This window comes from Pseudophryne corroboree, chromosome 3 (assembly GCF_028390025.1).
Source record: "Pseudophryne corroboree isolate aPseCor3 chromosome 3, aPseCor3.hap2, whole genome shotgun sequence".
In the NCBI taxonomy this organism is placed as follows: domain Eukaryota; kingdom Metazoa; phylum Chordata; class Amphibia; order Anura; family Myobatrachidae; genus Pseudophryne; species Pseudophryne corroboree.
The window spans coordinates 136,492,417-136,515,167 of record NC_086446.1 but is presented as its reverse complement, the minus strand read 5'-3'; positions in this window follow the sequence as shown (position 1 = coordinate 136,515,167).

Sequence of the window (22,751 nt, the reverse complement as noted above, 5' to 3'; positions counted from 1 at the left end):
GGTCCCTGCTCGGATCATGGTGCACCTAGGGGCACTGCTGGACACACACAGCCAACAATTGTTTCTGTCTCCAGAGAAAGTCCTTAAAATTCAGGACAGTATCTTTCTCTCTCGCCCAAGAGTGTTGATACAAGTACTAGACCTCATGGTGTCGGCTTTCGATATGGTAGAGTACGCTCAATTTCATTACCGCCCTCTGCAGAGGTTAATCCTCTCCAAGTGGGACGGCCTGCCTCATCGGATAATGTCTCAAATAATCTCCTTGACTCCGGAGGTTCGTCTGACACTGAGCTGGTGGCTACAGGACCAACAGTTGAGCAGGAGCCATCCCTTCTGGATCTCCAACTGTGTCCTCCTGACAATGGATGCCAGTCTTTTGGGCTGGGCCACGGTGTTGGAGCAACACTTTCTCCAGGGTCGGTGAACCAGGGAGGAATCTCTCCTCCTGATATACATTCTGGAATTGCAGGCAGTGTTCAATTAATTGACACTGGCCCTGCCTCTAGTACAGAACAGGCCTGTTCAAGTACAATCTGACAACGCCACCACGGTAGTGTACACAAATCATCAAGGCGGCACTCGAAACTAGGCGGCACTCGAAACTGCATGGTAAAGCTGGAAGTATCAAAAATCCTCCGTTGGGTAGAATGTCATCTGACAGCAATATCGGCAGTGTTCATTCCCGGAGTCCTCAACTGGGAAGCGGATTTCCTCAGTCGTCAGGACGTTCACGCTGGAGAGTGGAGAGGCCGCAGCAGAAATGTCTGCACTGGTGTCAGTAGGTGACTGAGGCAGGGATGACTGGGAGATAGTGGGTGACTGAAGCATGTATGAGTGGGAGATAGTGGGTGACTGAGGCCGGGGTGACTGGGAGATAGTGGGTTACTGAGGGAGGGGTGATAGGAAGGGGTTGGGTAAGTATGGGAAGAAAGTGGGTGACAGGGATAATAAATGACTAAGGCAGGGGTGATAGGGAGATAGTGGATGATTGTGGCAGGGGTGACAGGGACAGTAAGAGACTGAGGCAGGGGTGACAGGGATAGTGGCTGACTGAGGCAGGGGTGACTGGGAGATAGTGGGTGACTGAGGCAGGGTTGACAGGGATAGTGGGTGACTGTAGCAGGGGTGATAGGGTGACAGTGGGTGACTAAAGCAGGGGTGACTGGTATAGTGGGTGACTGAGGCAGGGATCGCAGGTATAGTGGTTGACTGAGGCAGCGGTGACTGGGAGATAGTGGGTAACTGAGGCAGGGGTGACAGGGAAAGTGTGTGACTCAGGCAGGGGTGACAGGGAGATAGTGGGCAGCATATCTCTGCCTCACTGCAGCAGCACATTCCTGCTTCAATGACAGCAGCACATCCCTGCCTCGCTGACAGCAGCACATCCCTGCCTCGCTGACAGCAGCACATCCCTGCCTCGCTGACAGCAGCACATCCCTGCCTCGCTGACAGCAGCACATCCCTGCCTCGCTGACAGCAGCACATTTCTGCCTCGCTGACAGCAGCACAGCACTGCTTCGCTGACAGCAGCACATCACTGCTTCACTACCAGCAGCACATCCCTGCCTCACTGGCAGCAGCACATCCCTGCCTTACTGACAGCTGTATATAGGGCCTAATTCATACCTGATCCCTGCTGTGCATATTCACACAACAGGAGATCAGGTCTGAAGTGCGTGTGTGCTGGTGCCGCAGTGCACCGGCACATGCCAGAGATGCGATCAGCATCTCTGCCCAGTGAGCGCCTCTGCCTGATTGACAGGCATAGGCGGTCACTGGGCAGGAGGAGTCGGGCCAGCGGCGTTGTGCCGCCATTTTGGGGGCACAGTCCGGACAACGCAGACATGACCGGACCGTATGGGGGCGGGCCGTGACGGCTGCGTGACCCGGACAGCAGCGGGCCTTATTTACTAAAATCTCAGATAAATTTTTTGGCATTTATGTGCAGTCTAGTTTGCACAGTTGATAGAGTGTTGATCTTGCACTATCAATGTAAGCCTCACATAGGTTTGATACACATGTAAGTTTGTTTTTATTTTACTACATTGTGGTTTGTGGCTCTATACCATGTAATGCATGTCTTTTAACAGTAGTCAAGTCTTCCAATGTGCTTGTTAGTGAAACCCAATAGATAGCTTTATTTTATTTTGTTTCTTCAAATATTGAAAGCATATGTCTTATAACTTTTTTTTTTTTTAAATATATATATATATATATACATTTTTATTATAAGATTTTCAATGACACAAAACCATCCAAGTTGCAGATTATGGATTGTGAAGGACAAATCAACCATATAAACAATTTAAGCAATTTAAATTGCATGCAGGTAGTAGAATATCAAACTCCTTGGATGAGAGTTGGTCGTAATAAACTAGGATAGAAAAGAATACAGTAGAAAATAAGATTTTAAACCTATCGGTAAATCTTTTTCTCGTAGTCCGTAGAGGATGCTGGGGACTCCGTAAGGACCATGGGGATAGACGGGCTCCACAGGAGACATGGGCACTTTAAGAAAGACTTTAGTTCTGGGTGTGCACTGGCTCCTCCCTCTATGCCACAGTTAGAGAAACTGTGCCCAGAGGAGACGGACAGTATGAGGAAAGGATTTTGTTAATCCAGGGCAAGATTCATACCAGCCACACCAATCACACCGTATAACTTGTGATAAACTACCCAGTTATCAGTATGAAAAAACAACATAGCATCAGTGCAGGACCGATGCAACTATAACATAACCCTTATTGAAGCAATAACTATATACAAGTATTGCAGAAGTAGTCCGCACTTGGGACGGGCGCCCAGCATCCTCTACGGACTACGAGAAAAAGATTTACCGGTAGGTTTAAAATCTTATTTTCTCTAACGTCCTAGAGGATGCTGGGGACTCCGTAAGGACCATGGGGATTATACCAATGCTCCAAAACGGGCGGGAGAGTGTGGATGACTCTGCAGCACCGATTGAGCAAACATGAGTTCCTCCTCAGCCAGGGTATCAAACTTATAGTATTTTGCAAAGGTGTTTGAACCCGACCAAGTAGCAGCTTGACACAGCTGTAGTGCCGAGACCCCTCGGGCAGCCGCCCAAGAAGAGCCCACTTTCCTCGTGGAATGGGCCTTGACCGATTTCAGTAACTGCAATCCAGCCATAGAATGCGCTTGCTGAATCGTGTTACAAATCCGGCGAGCAATAGCCTGCTTTGAAGCAGGGGCACCAATCTTGTTGGTTGCATACAGGACAAACAGCGCTTCAGTTTTCCTGACTCTAGCCGTCCTGGCCACGTAAATTTTCAAAGCCCTGACCACATCAAGTAACTCGGAATCCTCCAAGTCACGCGTAGCCACAGGCACCACAATAGGTTGGTTCATATGAAAAGATGAGACCACTTTTGGTAGGAATTGAGGACGGGTCCGCAATTCCGCTCTATCCACATGGAATACCAAATATGGGCTTTTATGTGACAAAGCCGCTAATTCCGACACTCGCCTAGCCGAAGCCAAGGTTAATAACATGACCACCTTCCACGTGAGATAATTTAACTCCACTGTTTTAAGTGGTTCAAACCAGTGTGATTTTAGAAAACTTAACACCACGTTAAGGTCCCAAGGTGCCACCGGAGGCACAAAAGGAGGCTGAATATGCAGCACTCCTTTTACAAAAGTCTGAACTTCTGGAGGAGAAGCCAATTCTTTTTGAAAGAAAATGGATAAGGCCGAAATCTGGACCTTAATAGAGCCTAATTGTAGGCCCAAATTCACTCCAGTTTGTAGGAAGTGAAGGAAACGGCCCAGATGGAATTCTTCCGTAGGAGCATTCCTGGCCTCACACCAAGAAACATAATTTCGCCATATACGGTGTAATGTTTTAACGTTACATCCTTCCTAGCCTTTATCAGCGTAGGGATGACCTCAACCGGAATGCTAGGATCCGGCATTCAACCGCCATGCCGTCAAACGCAGCCGCGGTAAGTCTTGGAACAGACAGGGCCCCTGATGCAACAGGTCCTGTCTTAGAGGGAGAGGCCACAGATCTTCTGTGAGCATTTCCTGCAGATCCGGATACCAGGTCCTCCGTGGACAATGAGGATTGTTCTCACTTTTCTTTGTCTTATTATCCTCAACACCTTTGGTATGAGAGGAAGAGGAGGAAATACATAGACCGACCGGAACACCCACGGTGTCACTAGGGCGTCTACAGCTACTGCCTGAGGGTCTCTTGACCTTGCGCAATACCTCTGTAGCTTTTTGTTGAGCCGGGACGGCATCATGTCTATCTGTGGCAGTTCCCACCGACTTGTAATCTGTGCAAAGACTTCCTGATGAAGTCCCCACTCTCCCGGATGTAGGTCGTGTCTGCTGAGGAAGTCTGCTTCCTAGTTGTCCACTCCCGGAATGAACACTGCTGACAGTGCGCTTGCGTGATTCTCCACCCAGCGAAGAATTCTGGTGGCTTGTGCCATCGCCACTCTGCTCCTTGTGCCGCCTTGGCAGTTTACATGAGCCACTGCGGTGACGTTGTCTGACTGGATCAGAACCAGTTGGTCGCAAAGTAAGGTCTCCGCTTGACGTAGGGCATTGTATATGTTGATGTGAAGACAAGTCTCTTGACTTGACCAAAGACCTTGGAAATTTCTTCCCTGTGTGACTGCTCCCCAACCTTGGAGGCTTGCGTCTGTGGTCACCAGGATCCAGCCCTGAATGCTGAATCTGCGTCCCTCGAGAAGGTGAGCACTCTGCAGCCACCACAGGAGTGATACCCTGACCCTGGGGGACAGGGTGATCAACCAATGCATCTGTAAATGTGACCCGGACCACTTGTCCAGTAGGTCCCATTGGAAAGTCCTCGCATGGAACCTGCCGAATGGAATGGCCTCGTATGATGCCACCATCTTTCCCAGGACTCGAGTGCAGTGATGCACTGACACAAGTTTTGGTTTCAATAGGTTCCTGACAAGAGTCATGAGTTCCTGGGCCTTTTCTATCAGGAGATAAACCCTCTTCTGGTCCGTGTCCAGAATCATGCCCAAGAAAGACAGACGAGTAGTAGGAATCAACTGCGACTTCGGGATATTGAGAATCCAGCCGTGTTGCTGTAACACTTTCAGTGAAAGTTGTCACAACTGAGGGCCTGAGCTGACGGGAGGCAGCCTCAGTTGTAGGGGCTGAGATGTACCGGAACCTGGGAGGTTGTATCAGACCCCTGGACATGTAAGTAACATGAATAATAACTGCCCGAAGGCGTGACCACGACAACTTGGATAAAAGTCAATGATGTTTATTATGACAACTCCGCAACACAGCAGCAGTAAAAGAAAACATAAAAGTCAGCAAAGAATAAATACAGTTCCTGGGTACTACAGGGTGGCAGGAGCCACAGGGCACTGGTAGTGTGAGATAGTTCTTATAATCTTCTAGATGGAAAGTCCTTACCAGGCCCGACTGTAGCAATGGAGATAACCCAGGATTGTACCAGCTGGTGTTCCAGGAAAAGCTGGGTTGCTGAAGATAAAACGGCTGCTGTGGATACTGGCTGGAACCAGACTGTTGTTAGCACGGAGTGGATACTGGCTGGAACCAGTTAAATAATAAATGAAGCTTGAGAGCGATGCAATATGAATGAAATGTAGAACTTGAGAGCGGAGAAATAATAATACCGGTGGAGAGTGGTAAAGTGTAGAAAGGACACCGGCCCTTTAAGAGAAGCTGTACTCTGCTGGAAGCTGGGCTGGAAGCAGGTAATGTTGTAGCTGGAAACAGATGAATCCACAATGGATCGGAGAGTCAGGCTACACCGCAGGTGGAATGCTGGTGCGGGTCTCTATGGTGGAAGTCTTGAGACAGGAGCTGGAACCTGGAAGACAATCACAGGAGAGAGACAAACAGGAACTAGGTTTGACAACCAAAGCACTGACGCCTTCCTTGCTCAGGCACAGTGTATTTATACCTGCAGCAAGGAAGGGATTGGCTAGGCAATTATGCAGATTAACAATACTGACAACAGATTGGAGTAAATGATCAGCTGACAGAATCCAAGATGGCTGCGCCCATGCAGACACTTGGAGGGAAGTTTGGTTTGTAATCCATGTAGTAATGAAAACAGTAATGGCGGCGCCGGCCACTGGAGACAGGAGGCGCCAGGCTGACAGATGCACATCCAACCACGCGGACACAGCGGAGGCCGCGGCTGACATAATCGCCACTCAGACACTCTGCATGCAGAAGTTCAGGGATGGCGGCGGAGGCCGCGGGAGACGCCATGCCAGGTGTAATATGGCGTTTACTGTGACAGCGTCCCAGAGTGACAGGAGAGGATACAGGAATGTACACATCAGGATAACAGATGGGATCCGGTCCTGGAGCGCTGAGCCAGCCTTAGGAGGCATCGGATGGGTAAGAAATGGCGTCCAGATACCCGGATCGTGACAGCACCCCCCCCTTTAGGAGTGGCCCCAGGACACTTCTTTGGCTTTTGAGGAAACTTGGAATGGAATCTCCGGACCAAGGCAGGAGCATGGACATTAGAAGCATTGGTCCATGAACGTTCCTCAGGACCATAACCCTTCCAGTCAATAAGATATTGTAGTTGACCGTAACGGTGACGTGAGTCCAGGATCTTGGCCACTTCATACTCAACGCCTCGTTGAGTTTGGACTTTCGGAGTTGGAGGAAGTGAGGAATGAAACCGATTCAAGATCAGCGGTTTCAACAGGGAAACATGGAATGTCCTGGGTATTTTTAAGAAGGAAGGCAACTGGAGTCTGTAAGCAACAGGATTGATGACTTGTTCAATCTTGAAAGGACCGATATAGCGAGGTGCAAACTTCATACTGGGAACTCTTAACCTCAAATTCTTCGTGGATAACCATACCCGATCACCCACCTTGAGAGCAGGAACTGCTCGACGCTTCTTATCCGCAAACTTCTTGTACCTGAACGATGCCTTGAGCAGAGCTGATCGTACGCTCTTCCAGATATTGGCAAACTGATGCAAGGTGATATCCACTGCGGGAACAGAAGTTGCTGGAAGCGGTTGGAACTCAGGGACTTTAGGGTGGAATCCAAAGTTAGTGAAGAATGGGGTTGAAGCAGATGAAGAATGATACTGGTTGTTATGACAGAACTCGGCCCAGGGAAGTAATTGAACCCAGTCATCTTGAGAGGAGGACACATAGATGCGGAGGAAGGCCTCCAAGTCCTGATTCACCCTCTCGGTTTGACCATTGGTCTGAGGATGGTAAGCCGTGGAAAACTTTAGCTTGACTTGAAGGACTTGACATAAACTTCGCCAGAATTTGGCTGTGAATTGAACTCCTCGATCTGAGATAATTTCTTCAGGAAGACCGTGGAGTCGGAAGATCTCTTGTATGAATACTTGAGCCAACTTGGAAGCTGACGGAAGACCGGTGAGAGGAATGAAATGTGCCATCTTGGTGAACCGGTCAACTACCACCCAGATGGTATTGAACTTGTTGCACATGGGTAAATCTGTAATAAAATCCATCGACAAATGGGTCCAAGGTCGACGGGGAACAGATAGTGGAACCAGTTGCCCCGCAGGCGACTGGCGGGATACCTTATGTTGAGCACACTTTGGGCAAGATGCAATAAACTCCAAGACGTCCTTTTTCAGAGTTGGCCACCAATAGGACCTAGAGATAAACTCCAGGGTTTTTTGGATACCTGTATGTCCGGCAAAACGGAAAGCATGGGCCCAATGCATGAGCTTCTTCCTTAGCATCGGTTTCACAAAACTTTTCCCTGATGGGGGCGTAGAGTCCATCCCTACCGTGGAGAATGCCAACGGATTTATAATAGGATGCTTGTCTGAAGACTCTGACTCATTTTCTTGCTCCCATGAGCGGGAAAGGGCATCGGCCTTGCGATTCTGAGAGCCCGGACAGAACTGGAGTTTAAAGTCGAACCTGGAAAAGAAAAGTGCCCATCTGGCCTGACGAGGGTTGAGACATTGTGCGCCTTTCAGATATAAAAGGTTCTTGTGGTCTGTAAGTATGGTGATTGAATGAGAAGCTCCCTCCAACAGATACCTCCACTCTTCTAGAGCGAGCTTGATGGCTAGCAACTCCTGGTCGCCAATGGCATAGTTGCGCTCAGCTGGGGAGAACTTCCGGGAGAAGAAACTGCAAGGGTGTAAATGGCCATCTTTAGCCCTCTGAGATAACACCGCTCCTACTCCAACGGAGGAGGCATCCACCTCTAAGATGAAAGGAGAGTCGATGTCAGGCTGTTTCAGAACAGGCGCAGAGATGAACCTTTGTTTTAAAAGATGAAATGCTTGCATGGCTTCTTTAGACCACTTGGACGGGTTAGCACCCTTCTTAGTGAAAGCAGTAATAGGCGCCACAATGGTGGAAAAGTCTCGTATAAACTTTCGGTAATAGTTGGCGAACCCCAAGAACCTCTGGACCCCTTTGAGGGTTAAGGGTATCGGCCAATTTTGGATTGCTTGTAGTTTCTCAGGATCCATCTCTAGTCCGGAACCGGACACAATGTACCCTAGAAACGGAATGGACTTGACTTCAAAGACGCATTTCTTTAATTTGCAATAGAGATGATTGACACGGAGACGGGACAGAACCTCTTTAACCCAAAAACGATGTTCCTCTAAATCGTTGGCAAAAATGAGGATATCGTCTAGATAGACCACGACATGACGGTATAGAATGTCTCTGAAGATCTCATTGACAAAATGCTGGAAGACGGCTGGAGCATTGCTCAATCCGAAGGGCATGACGAGGTACTCATAATGTCCGTCACGGGTGTTAAAGGCGGTCTTCCACTCGTCACCCTCACGGATCCGGATGAGATTGTATGCACCTCTCAAGTCCAGCTTTGTAAAGATGGTAGCTCCGCTAACTCTGTCAAAGAGCTCAGTAATCAGGGGTAAAGGATAACGGTTCTTGATGGTAATGTCGTTCAAACCTCTGTAGTCGATGCACGGCCGCAGACCACCATCTTTCTTTTTTACAAAAAAGAAGCCTGCGCCGGCTGGGGAAGAAGAAGGTCGAATGAACCCCTTTGCTAGGTTCTCTTTAATGTATTCCTCCATAGAATGCGTCTCAGGCAGAGACAACGGATAAGTTCGGCCTCGAGGTGGAACCTTCCCTGGAACGAGATCAATCGGGCAGTCCCATTCTCTATGAGGAGGAAGGATATCAGCAGAAGCTTTACTGAACACATCCGTGAAATCTTGATATGGAGGAGGTGGAACATCAGACGACCTGGGGGAGGAAGAACAGACAGGCAATACTTTAAACAAACATGTCTCAGCACAGGAGGAACCCCATGCCAGGATTTGCGTAGTCGTCCAATCAATTGTAGGATTGTGAAGACGGAGCCATGGAAGGCCCAGGACCACAGGATGTGTGGCTCTTGGAATCACTAAAAAAGAAATAAGTTCGGAATGAAGAACTCCCACTCTCAGACGAACTGGTAGAGTCCTTAAAGAAATAACTGCATCAAAAATTTTGCTGCCATCCACGGCAGTTAAAGAAATGGACGAAGGAAGTCTCTCGGTGGGTAGAGACCACCGTTTAACATAGGCTTCAGTAATAAAGTTCCCAGCTGCTCCGGAATCCAGGAGGGCAATGACGTTCCGATAACGTTGAGCAACTTGAAGCGAGACTGGGAGATTACAATCTTGAGGAGATGGAGAGGAGATCATTACTCCTAGCCGGCCCTCTCCTTGGCGAGCTAGGGTTTGGAGTTTTCCCGGACATTCGGGACAGGCATTAATGGTGTGAGACGGAGCTGCACAATAAAGACAGAGAGACTCGGAGAGACGTCTTCGGCGCTCAGCAGGCGTTAAACGGGAACGGCCAATTTGCATGGGCTCATCTTTAGTTGGTGACAGTTGACGAGGAGGAGGAGCAGAAGATTTTAGAGCAGATGATCTTCCACGCTCAGTTGCTCTCTCTTTGAAACGTAAATCAACTTTCGTGCAGAGTGAGATTAGCTTATCTAACTTAGAGGGTAAGTCTCTGGTAGCTAACTCATCTTTAATACGCTCAGATAAGCCATGCCAGAATGCAGCATACAGGGCCTCGTCGTTCCATGCCAGTTCGGATGCCAGGATCTGGAACTGTATCAGATATTGTCCTACAGTACGTGACCCCTGGCGTAAACGGAGAATCTCGGATGAAGCTGAGGTTACCCGGCCTGGCTCGTCGAAGATGCGCCTGAATGTTGACACGAAGGCAGTGTAGGAAGATAGCAGGGTGTCGGACCTCTCCCATAACGGTGATGCCCAATCAAGGGCTGAGCCACTGAGAAGAGAAATAATGTAGGCAATTTTTGTACGGTCACTGGGAAAATTGCCAGGTTGTAGCTCAAACTGAATCTCACACTGGTTGAGAAATCCCCTGCAGAATCTTGGAGATCCGTCAAATTTTGCTGGCGTTGGAAGATGAAGACGTGGAGCAGAAATGGGTAAGGTGGGTGGGGTTATAGCTGGAGTCACTGTGGTTGACGCACCAGACGCGCCTGATCCACGGAGAGTTGTCTGAATCCCATCCAGCCGAGTAGAGAAATCCTGGAGACAGCGGATGATATGGCCCTGTGCAGCCTCCTGATGTTCTAGTCGGGCTGCCAGTTCTTGCATCGGCCTGGCCGCTTGATCCTGGTCTCCGGCTGGATTCATTAGGTCAGTGCTTACTGTCACAACTGAGGGCCTGAGCTGACGGGAGGCAGCCTCAGTTGTAGGGGCTGAGATGTACCGGAACCTGGGAGGTTGTATCAGACCCCTGGACATGTAAGTAACATGAATAATAACTGCCCGAAGGCGTGACCACGACAACTTGGATAAAAGTCAATGATGTTTATTATGACAACTCCGCAACACAGCAGCAGTAAAAGAAAACATAAAAGTCAGCAAAGAATAAATACAGTTCCTGGGTACTACAGGGTGGCAGGAGCCACAGGGCACTGGTAGTGTGAGATAGTTCTTATAATCTTCTAGATGGAAAGTCCTTACCAGGCCCGACTGTAGCAATGGAGATAACCCAGGATTGTACCAGCTGGTGTTCCAGGAAAAGCTGGGTTGCTGAAGATAAAACGGCTGCTGTGGATACTGGCTGGAACCAGACTGTTGTTAGCACGGAGTGGATACTGGCTGGAACCAGTTAAATAATAAATGAAGCTTGAGAGCGATGCAATATGAATGAAATGTAGAACTTGAGAGCGGAGAAATAATAATACCGGTGGAGAGTGGTAAAGTGTAGAAAAGACACCGGCCCTTTAAGAGAAGCTGTACTCTGCTGGAAGCTGGGCTGGAAGCAGGTAATGTTGTAGCTGGAAACAGATGAATCCACAATGGATCGGAGAGTCAGGCTACACCGCAGGTGGAATGCTGGTGCGGGTCTCTATGGTGGAAGTCTTGAGACAGGAGCTGGAACCTGGAAGACAATCACAGGAGAGAGACAAACAGGAACTAGGTTTGACAACCAAAGTACTGACGCCTTCCTTGCTCAGGCACAGTGTATTTATACCTGCAGCAAGGAAGGGATTGGCTAGGCAATTATGCAGATTAACAATACTGACAACAGATTGGAGTAAATGATCAGCTGACAGAATCCAAGATGGCTGCGCCCATGCAGACACTTGGAGAGAAGTTTGGTTTGTAATCCATGTGGTAATGAAAACAGTAATGGTGGCGCCGGCCACTGGAGACAGGAGGCGCCAGGCTGACAGATGCACATCCAACCACGCGGACACAGCGGAGGCCGCGGCTGACGTAATCGCCACTCAGACACTCTGCATGCAGAAGTTCAGGGATGGCGGCGGAGGCCGCGGGAGACGCCATGCCAGGTGTAATATGGCGTTTACTGTGACAGCGTCCCAGAGTGACAGGAGAGGATACAGGAATGTACACATCAGGATAACAGATGGGATCCGGTCCTGGAGCGCTGAGCCAGCCTTAGGAGGCATCGGATGGGTAAGAAATGGCGTCCAGATACCCGGATCGTGACAAAAGTGATACGCTGTTCAGCAACTGCTCTCTTGATCTCGCTTTTATGAGATCGCCCAAGTACGGGATAATTGTGACACCTTGCTTGCACAGGAGCACCATCATTTCCGCCATTACCTTGGTGAAAATTCTCAGGGCCATGGAGAGACCAAACATCAACGTCTGAAATTGGCAATGACAGTCCTGTACCGCAAATCTGAGGTACGCCTGATGAGGTGGATAAATGGGGACATGAAGGTATGCATCCTGTACACAAATGCGGACAACAGGTGTCAAGCCGTGTGTTCCCTTTGTCAAGCTGTAATAAGTAGGGATAAGGACGTTAACCACCGCGGAACATCCTCCCTTATACGACACCTGCAGCGCATTCATCATAAGTCAGTGACAAGTTCAAAAACTTTGGATGACAGCGGAAGCAGTCCACTGACCACTAAATCCCTTCCTCTTGTAACCAAGCTCCTGCAAACCACACCACCAACTCCCTCAGTGTCAATTTCCTCCTTAGACAGGAGAGCCAATAGTCCTGCAGGCCATGTCACTGGCAAGTCTGACGAGTCCTCTCCTGCCTGGGATTCCTCCGATGCATCCTTGAGTGTAACGCCTACTGCTGCTGGCGCTGCTGTTGTTGCTGCTGGGAGTCGATCGTCATCCCAGAGGGGAAGTCGGAAGACCACTTGTACTACTTCCAGTAAGCAATTGACTGTCCAACAGTCCTTTGCGAGGAAGATGAAATATCACAGCAGTCATCCTGCTGCAAAGCGGATAACTCAGGTCTTGTCAGCCTGGGTGGTGAGAAACGTGGTTCCGGTATCCATCGTTAATTTACAGGCAACTAGAGACTTGATTGAGGTACTGTGTCCCCGGTACCAAATACCCTCTAGGTTCCATTTCTCTAGGCAGGCGATACCGAAAATGTACACAGACCTCAGAAAAAGAGTCACCAGTGTCCTAAAAAATGCAGTTGTAGCCAATGTCCACTTGTCTGTGGTTAAGTGGAGCAGGGCAGACTCAGGACTATATGACTGTGACAGCCCACTGGGTAGATGTATTGCCCCCCGCAGCAAGAACAGCAGCGGCGGCACCAGTAGCAGCATCTCGCAATTGCCAACTCGTTCCTAGGCAGGCTACGCTTTGTATCACCGCTTTCCATAAGAGGCACACAGCTGACAACCTCTTACGGAAACTGAGGAACATCATCGCAGAATGGCTTACCCCAATTGGACTCTCCTGGGGATTTGTGACATCGGACAACGCCACCAATATTGTGCGTGCATTACATCTGGGCAAATTCCAGCACGTCCCATGTTTTGCACATACATTTAATTTGGTGGTGCAGAATTATTTAAAAAACAACAGGGGCGTGCAAGAGATGCTGTCGGTGGCCCGAAGAATTGCGGGCCACTTTCTGCCTTCAGCCACCGCATGTCGAAGACTGGAGCACCACCAAACATTCCTGAACCTGTCCTGCCATCATCTGAAGCAAGAGGTGGTAACGAGGTGGAATTCAACCCTCTATATGCTTCAGAGGATGGAGGAGCAGCAAAAGGCCATTCAAGCCTATACATCTGCCCACGAAATAGGCAAAGGAGGGGGAATGCACCTGACTCAAGCGCAGTGGAGAATGATTTCAACGTTGTGCAAGGTTCTGCAACCCTTTGAACTTGCCACACGTGAAGTCAGTTCAGACACTGCCAGCCTGAGTCAGGTCATTCCCCTCATTAGGCTTTTGCAGAAGAAGCTGGAGACATTGAAGGAGGAGCTAAAACAGAGCGATTCCACTAGGCATGTGGGACTTGTGGATGGAGCCCTTAATTCGCTTAACCAGGATTCAATCTGTTGAAATCAGAGCACTACATTTTGGCCACCGTGCTCGATCCTAGATTTAAAACCTACATTGTATCTCTCTTTCCGGCAGACACAAGTCTGCAGAGGTTCAAAGACCTGCTGGTGAGAAAATTGTCAAGTCAAGCGGAACGTGACCCGTCAACAGCTCCTCCTTCACATTCTCCCGCAACTGGGGGTGCGAGGAAAAGGCTAAGAATTCCGAGCCCACCCGCTGGCGGTGATGCAGGGCAGTCTGGAGTGAGTGCTGACATCTGGTCCGGACTGAAGGACCTGGCAACGATTACTGACATGTCGTCTACTGTCACTGCATATGATTCTGTCACCTTTGAAAGAATGGTGGAGAATTTTATGAGTGACCGCATCCAGGTAGGCACGTCAGTATGTATACTGGCAGGAAAAAGAGGCAATTTGGAGGCCCTTGCACAAACTGGCTTTATTCTACCTAAGTTGCCCTCCCTCCAGTGTGTACTCCAAAAGAGTGTTTAGTGCAGCCGCTCACCTTGTCAGCAATCGGCGTACGAGGTTACTTCCAGAAAATGTGGAGAAGATGATGATCATCAAAATGAATTATAATCAATTCCTCCGTGGAGACATTCACCAGCAATTGCCTCCAGAAAGTACACAGGGATCTGAGATGGTGGATTCCAGTGGGGACGAATTAATAATCTGTGAGGAGGGGGATGTACACAGTGAAAGGGGTGAGGAATCGGAGGATGATGAGGTGGACATCTTGCCTCTGTAGAGCCAGTTTGTGCAAGGAGAGATTGATTGATTGATTGATTGATTCTTTTTTGGTGGGGGCACAAACCAACCAGTCATTTCAGTCAGTCGTGTGGCAGACCCTGTCTCTGAAATGATGGGTTCATCAATGTTTTTCTTTTCAATCTAAGCCCCTGCAGTTTTCTGTAAGCATCTGCTTCGCTATGATGATCAACAAGTCACATGGGCAAACACTCAGGGCTGGAGGCGTAGATCTTAGGACCAGCTGCTACAAGCATGGCAGAGGTGTCACTATCACTGGTGACACCCAGAGAGGTGGCGAAGGAGATTGTAATGCAGTGCGCGCAGATAAGCAGCGCAATGGTAAAAAGGAGGCATGGTCTCATAGGTAGGGGCGTGGCCTGAATCACCATTTTGTTGCTCCTGGTATCCCGGGGGTTGGGGGCTGCACCCGGGGACCCTGTGTGTGAGTGGTGCTGGCTCCTGCACAGTGACAGAAACTGGGTGTTGCACGTAATGTCACAGTGAAACACCCATATTCTGTCACTGAAGAAGAGCCGGCACTGTGGTGTCACCCCCCTTGGCGGGTGACACTCGGGTGTGTGCCGCAACCCTGTTGTGATGCCACTGACCCATGGGAAGCTTTACGTGGCTTACCCATGTGTTAGTAGCCCCAAGCATCTTTTGTGTTAGTCCCTGAAGAAAAACTTCAAATATTGTTTACAATTTTGTAATCAATGGGCCTAATTCAGTAAGGATTGCAAATTCTGCTAAGTAACAGAATTTGCAATCCTTTGGTTCGCATGCTGGGGCCACCCATCACAGGGCATGGCCACCCAGCATGCCGCCTCCCTTCTTGACCACGCTGAAATTGCAGTCTCAGTGCAGTTCAGCGTGATCATAAAAAATGGGTTAGCCTCCTGTTGGTGCAGACTGTACGTGTGCGCAGGAAGCCGCCACCATTTTTGTGATCGCAGCGGCTGCATGTGATGTCATGCAGCCGCTCTGACCACGCCTCATGTTTCTCCGTTGCCGACCCCATTTTGTAGCCCTGCCCCTGCACCGCTCCATCTCCGACTTTGAAATGGATTGTTGCTGACCCCCCCCCCCCCGCACCGATTGACAGTCAGAGGTGATCGCATTATCTGCGGGGTGCCACAGAAAATGCAGGCGCATGCGTATGCTCTTAGCAATTTTTGCAGTTGGATTGCTTATTGCGATTACAATCCAACCTGAATCAGGCTCTATTACCTATCACAATGCACTGCAGGTAGTACAAAATGGGGTTAATATAGGAGAAAAACCCCCAGAGCTGTGCTCCTTAACTGTCCCTGGTGGCTAGTGGAGCGGCTGCCCAGTAATCAGTGTCCACGCCAGTGCGCACACGGCCCGCCCCCTACAGCCACGCTGGATCTCGGTATAGTGTGGGCACAGAAGCCCCTTACCTCCCTTTCATCAGCGGCCTCGTGATCCCGGAGGGCGGTGTGTGTGTGACTGACCTTAGGAAGAAACCGGAGCCTCCGCTGCAGTGACCCAGCAACCAGGGCACGGGAGTATACTGCGCCGCTGGGAGTGATGGAGCTGCAGTAAAGATGTCTATTAGACCTAGCCTGCTGCAGCCCTTGTAGATTCTTATAAAAAAAGTTCTTCTTTTCTTGTCAAAATTAATAGCTAAGAATAGGCTGCCTGAGGCAGCCCCCTGTTAAGTGGCCTGCTACTGAAGGCACCAACTACAAACTGAGCTCCCTGTTCATGGAAGCGAGGTTATAGAGCAGGGGGCGCTGAGCATCTTGGGAACAGTCAAAAGCTTTGAGCCTGTTGGTGCCTCAGATCAAGATCCTACTCTACACCCCAATGTGAATCCTTGTGGAGTCCAGTGTACCCCACAGAAGAAATGAATGTGTCACACCCATTGGCAGCAACATTAGAATAGCTGCTGATGGGCACAATTGAGAAAGGAAGGGGGGAAAACATTTGAATCCAGCACATATATGTAATTTGAATATGTAATTTGTACCTTCCTACTTTAAAATGTAATGGATGAACCTCACCCTGTGAGAACTATCTTTATGATCAAGAGATCTCATATGCAAGATAAGTATGTGTTGGCAGAGGCGCTCACTGGGCAGAGATGCTGATCGCATCTCTGGCATGTGCCGGTGCACTGCGGCACCAGCACACACACACACTTCAGACCTGATCTCCTGTTGTGTGAATATGCACAGCAGAGATCAGGTCTGAATTAGGCCCTATATACAGCTGTCAGTAAGGCAGGGATCTGCTGCTGCCAGTGAGGCAGGGACTGCTGCTGCCAGTGAGGCAGGGATCTGCTGCTGCCAGTGAGGCAGGGATGTGCTGCTGTCAGTGAAGCAGTGATCTGCTGCTGTCAGTGAGGCAGTGATCTGCTGCTGTCAGTGAGGCAGTGATCTGCTGCTGTCAGTAAGGCAGGGATGTGCTGCTATAAGTGAGGCAGGTATGTGCTGCTGTCAATGAGGCAGGGATGTGCTGCTGTCAGTGAAGCAGGGATGTGCTGCTGTCAGCAAGGCAGTGATCTGCTGCCCACTATCTCCCTATCACCCCTGCCTGAGTCACACACTTTCCCTGTCACCCCTGCCCCAGTTACCCACTATCTCCCAGTCACCGCTGCCTCAGTTAACCACTATACCTGCGACCCCTGCCTCAGTCACCCACTATACCAGTCACCACTGCTTTAGTCACCCACTATCTCTGTCACCCCTGCCTCAGTCAACCACTATCTCCATATCACCCCTGCCTCAGTCACCCACTATCCCTGTCACCCCTGCCTCAGTCACCCACTGTCACCCTATCACCCCTGCCTCAGTCACCCACTATCCCTGTCACTCCTGCCTCAGTCTCCTACTGTCCCTGTCACCCCTGCCACAGTCATCCACTATATCCCTATCACCCCTGCCTTAGTCACTGACTATCTCCCAGTCACCCCGGCCTCAGTCACCCACTATCTCCCACTCATACATGCTTTAGTCACCCACTATCTCCCAGTCATCCCTGCCTCAGTCACCTACTGACACCAGTGCAGACATTTCTGCTGCGGCCTCTCCACTCTCCAGCGTGAACGTCCTGACGACTGAGGAAATACGCTTCCCAGTTGAGGACTCCGGGAATGAACACTTGCCGATATTGCTGGCAGATGACGTTCTACCCAATTGAGGATTTTTGATACTTCCAGCTTTGCTATGCAATTTCGAGTGCCGCCTTGATGATTTGTGTACACTACCGTGGTGGCGTTGTCCGATTGTACTTGAACAGGCCTGTTCTGTACTAGAGGCAGGGCCAGTGTCAATGAATTGAACACTGCCTGCAATTCCAGAATGTTTATCGGGAGGAGAGATTCCTCCCTGGTCCACCGATGGTGAAGGGTCGTCATCACGGCCATGACCTTGGTGAATTTCCGAGGTGCCGTGGCCAAACCAGAAGGCAGGACCTGAAATCCAAAAACTAACCAGGCACAACACTGCTTAGCTTCCAACATCAGATGAGATTGGACATATCCAGTGTGATGCGGCTGTAGATGATTTTTGCTGTTTCTAACTTCTACTTCTAACTACTGGTACATCAATGAATACGTTTCAAAATAGAATGCATCAAGAGAACGGTGTTGGTAGTATAAAACTACCTACAGCACCTGGTATTCCCAGGTGGTCTCACATCCAAGAACAAACCAGGCCTAAAATCAGGTGATATTGGGCATATACAGTGTGGTGTGGCTGTAGATGAGCTTAGTGGTTTCTGTTAGAGTTCTTCTACTTCTAACTACTCGTACATAAATGAGTAAGCGGACGATTTATTAAACCTGGTGAAATGATAATTTGCATGGTGATAAAGTACCAGCCAATCAGCTCCTAATTGCCATGTCACAGGCTGGGTTTGAAAAATGACAGTTAGGAGCTGACTGGCTGGTACTTTATCACCTTGCACTTTATCAGTTCACCAGGCTTAATAGATCTGCCCCAATGTTTCAAAATGGAATGCATCAAGAGAACGGTGTCAGTATTGTAAAAATACACACAGCTCCTGGTATTTCCTGGTGGTCTCCCATCCAAGTACTAAAACCAGGACCAACACTGCTCAGCTTCCATGATCAGGAGAGATTGGGCAAATCCAGTGTGCTGTGGCTGTAGATGAGCTGGTGGTTTTTATTACAGCTCTTCTACTTCTAACTTCTGGTACATAAAAGAATACATGTAAAAATTAAATGTACCTAGAAAATGGTGTTGGTAGTTTAAAAACACCTAAAGAATCTGATACTACCAAGCAGTCTCCCATCCATGTATTAACAAAGTCCAATACTGCTTTGCTTCAAAAATCAAATGAGATTGGGCATATCCAGTGTGGTGTGGCTTTAGATAAGCTTTGTGGTTTCTGTTAGAGCTCTTCTACTTCTAACTACTGGTACATTAATGAATATGTATAAGGTTGTAGTTTATCCAATATGCCTTTACTACCTTACCTTTCAACCCTCCCTCCCTCCCCTCTTCTCCTTATAGCTTCCTTAGTTCTCTCCTCCTCATGTGTGCGTTATTTGTTTTCTCATACGTCCTAGATGATGCTGGGGTCACATTAAGAACCATGGGGTATAGATGGGATCCGCAGGAGACATGGGCACTTTAAGACTTTCAAAGGGTGTGAACTGTCTCCTCCCTCTATGCCCCTCCTCCAGACTCCAGTTTTAGTATTGTGCGCAGTGATACTGGATGCACTACAGGGGAGCTCTACTGAGTTTCTCTGAAAAGACTTGTTAGTTTTTTTTATTTTCAGGGAGGCTGCTGGCAACAGTCTCCCTGCTTCGTGGGACTTAGGGGAGAGAAGTATGACCAACTTCTAGTGAGTTCAATGGCTCTGCTTCAGGCTGACAGGATACCATTAGCTCCTGAGGGTGCTGCTCGCTAGGTACGCCTAGATGCACACTCCCGCAGCCTGCCGTCACCCCCTTACAGAGCCAGAAGACAGATGATGCTGGGGTCACATTAAGAACCATGGGGTATAGACGGGATCCGCAGGAGACATGGGCACTTTAAGACTTTCAAAGGGTGTGAACTTCTTCTCCAGTGATGGCATTCTGAGGTACCGAGCAGCGAGCGGAACGCTGCGCGCCATGCTCCCACACAAACACAGGCACTGCAGGGTGCAGGGCACGGGGGGGGGGCACCCTGGGCAGCATAAATTCCTCACAAAAGGCTGGAAAAAGTGGACATTAGTGCCTGGGCACTGTCCTTACCCCGCTAGCGTAATTAATTATTTCTGAGCGGGACAGATATGCGCCATTACAGTAGCGGGGCTTCTTCCTCACCTCACCAGAACATCTTTAGAGCATTACAAGTCTATCACTATAGAGTTTATTATTTCCCAGACTGTGTACTTTTGGCGCTGGATTGTGAGCTGAAAAATCCTCTGTGTCCCTCTGACAGATTTACTGACGGTCTGTCCCCCATAAGCCGATGTGTCTGTGGGTACTTGGTACATGTGTGTCAACATGTCGGTGGCTGAATGTTTTTCCCAAGAGGAAACTATATTAGGAATGCAGACATATGATGGTGGCCCTGTTGGCACCACCAATAACTGACTGGGTAAAAGTTTCAGTAATATCAGAGTAAGGTTGGATAAATCTGTGTCCCAGACACAGACGTAGAGAATAGATGTGATGTTCATGGCTATGTTTCTTTTCCCTCAGGCCCCGCGGGGTCGCAAAAATGTTATTTTGCCCAGTTACTACACACTGATACTGACACGGATACTGATTCCTATGTCGACCATAATGTTTCCTGATTAGATCCAATATTGGCAAGGAGCATTCAGTACATGATTGTGGATATTAAGGACATATTAAAATTACTGAAGACCCTGCTGTTCCTGACAAAGGGGTCTATATGTATGTATATATAGATATATAATGAAAGCTGATGTAACGTTCCTCCATCTCTGTTTGAGAAAGTCTGGGCCAGCTCGACAAGATGGTTTCAAATCCCCAAAAGGATTCTGGTTGTTTATTCATTTCCCGCCGCGGACAGAATAAAGTGGGAGTCACCCCCTGTTCTGCACGGGGCCCTGTCACAAATCCAGCGGATCGTATGCAGGAAGCTACATTATTTCTAGTTATGTAACCAAGGGTACATTACTTAGACCTGCCATTACATGTGCATGGGTGAGTAGTAGTATTCAAGAATTGGTCGAATACCTTGTCATCCGATATAGATACCTTGGAGAGATGGGATACTCCTTACGTTGTATCATATCAAGGACACTGCAGCATACTTACGTGAGACTGCAAGGGATATAGGACTCTTGAGTTCACGGGCCAATTTCATGGCAGTCTCGGATAGGAGGGCATTGTGGATTCACCAAGAGAATGCTGATGCTGACTCCAAGAAGAAAGGGAGTCTCTTCCCTATGAAGGTGAAGCGTTGTTTGGTGACTGCCTAGTTAATTTGATCTCGGCAGCTCCCGCAGGTAAGTCAACCTTCTTGCCCTATGTTCCCTCCCAACGGATGAAGACGCATCATTATCTGATGCAGTCATTTCGGCCCAATAGATATGCAAGAAGTTAAGATTCCCCTTTCTTTGCAGGTAGAGGAAGGAGAAGAGGGAAGAGGTCTGCATCCTCTTCAAGATCGCAGGAGCAGAGATCATCCTCTGCTTCTGCCAAATCCACCGGATGACGCTTGGGCTCTCTTGCAGGAGCCCACACCAGTGGGGGCACGTCTAAAACTCTTCAGTCAGTTCTGGATTCATTCGGACCTGGACTCGTGTGTTTTACAAATAGTGTCCCAAGGGTACAAACTGGGGTTTCAAGACGTTCCCCCTGACCGATTGTTCAAATCGGCTTTAGTCAGCAGGGAGAAGGTTTTTATTCAAGCCTCTTCGTGGTCCCTAAGCCGGACAGCTCAGTCAGACCAATCTGAAATCCCTCAATTTCTACCTAAGGAAATTAAATTTCAAGATGGAATCTCTCAGTGCAGTGATCTCCAGTCCGGAGGAAGGAGATTTCATGGTTTTGGTAGACATAAAGGATGCCTACTTACATGTTCCCATTTAGCCTCTGCATCAAGCTACCTGAGGTTTGCAATTCAGTATTGTCATTACCAATTTCAGACATTGCCGTTTGGTCTGTCCACGGCTCCGAGGATTTTCACCAGGGTGATCGCAAGCAAGGAGTAACAATTATCCCGTACTTGGATGATCTTTTGATAAAGGCGAAATCCAGGGACCAGTTAGTGCAAAACATTGCACTCTCCCTGACAGTTCTTCAACAACATAGTTGGCTCCTAAACTTGCCAAAATCGCAGTTGGTCCCAATGACGCGGTTGTTGTTTTTGGGAGTGATACTGGACACAGAAGAGGTTTTCTTCCAGTGGAAAGGCTCTGGAGATCCAGAGTCTGGTCAAACAAATTCTGAAACCAGCAAGAGTGTTAATCCATCAATGCATTTGGTTGCTGGGTAAGATGGTTGCGGCCTACGAGCCCATTCAGTTTGGCTGGTTCCATGCCAGAGTGTTCCAGTGGGACCTGTTGGACAAGTGGTCCGGATCCCACCTACACACGCACCGGAGGATAATCCTGTCTTCCAAGACCAGAATCTCACTCCATTGGTGGCTGCACAGTTCTCACCTCCTAGAGGGGCGAAGGTTCGGGATCCAGGACTGGATCCTAGGGACCATGGATGCAACCCTCCGAGGCTGGGGAGCAGTCACACAGGGGGAAAACGTCCAAGGAAGATGGTCAAGTCGGGAAAGTTGTCTCCACATAAATGTTCTGGAGTTAAGGGCCATTTAATAACTGCAGACACAGTACGCACTGGGACGGGTGCCCAGCATCCTCTACGGACTAAGAGAAAAGGATTTACCGGTAGGTATTAAAATCCTATTTTCTCTAACGTCCTAGAGGATGCTGGGGACTCCGTAAGGACCATGGGGATAGACGGCTCCGCAGGAGACATGGGCACTTTAAGAAAGACTTTAGTTCTGGGTGTGCACTGGCTCCTCCCTCTATGCCCCTCCTCCATACCTCAGTTTGATACTGTGCCCAGTGGAGACTGGGTGCTTTTCAGGAGCTCTCCTGAGCTTTCTGACAAAGTATTTTGTTAGGTTTTTAATTTTCAGGGAGCACTGCTGGCAACAGACTCCCTGCATCGAGGGACTGAGGGGAGAGAAGCAGCCCTACTCTCCGA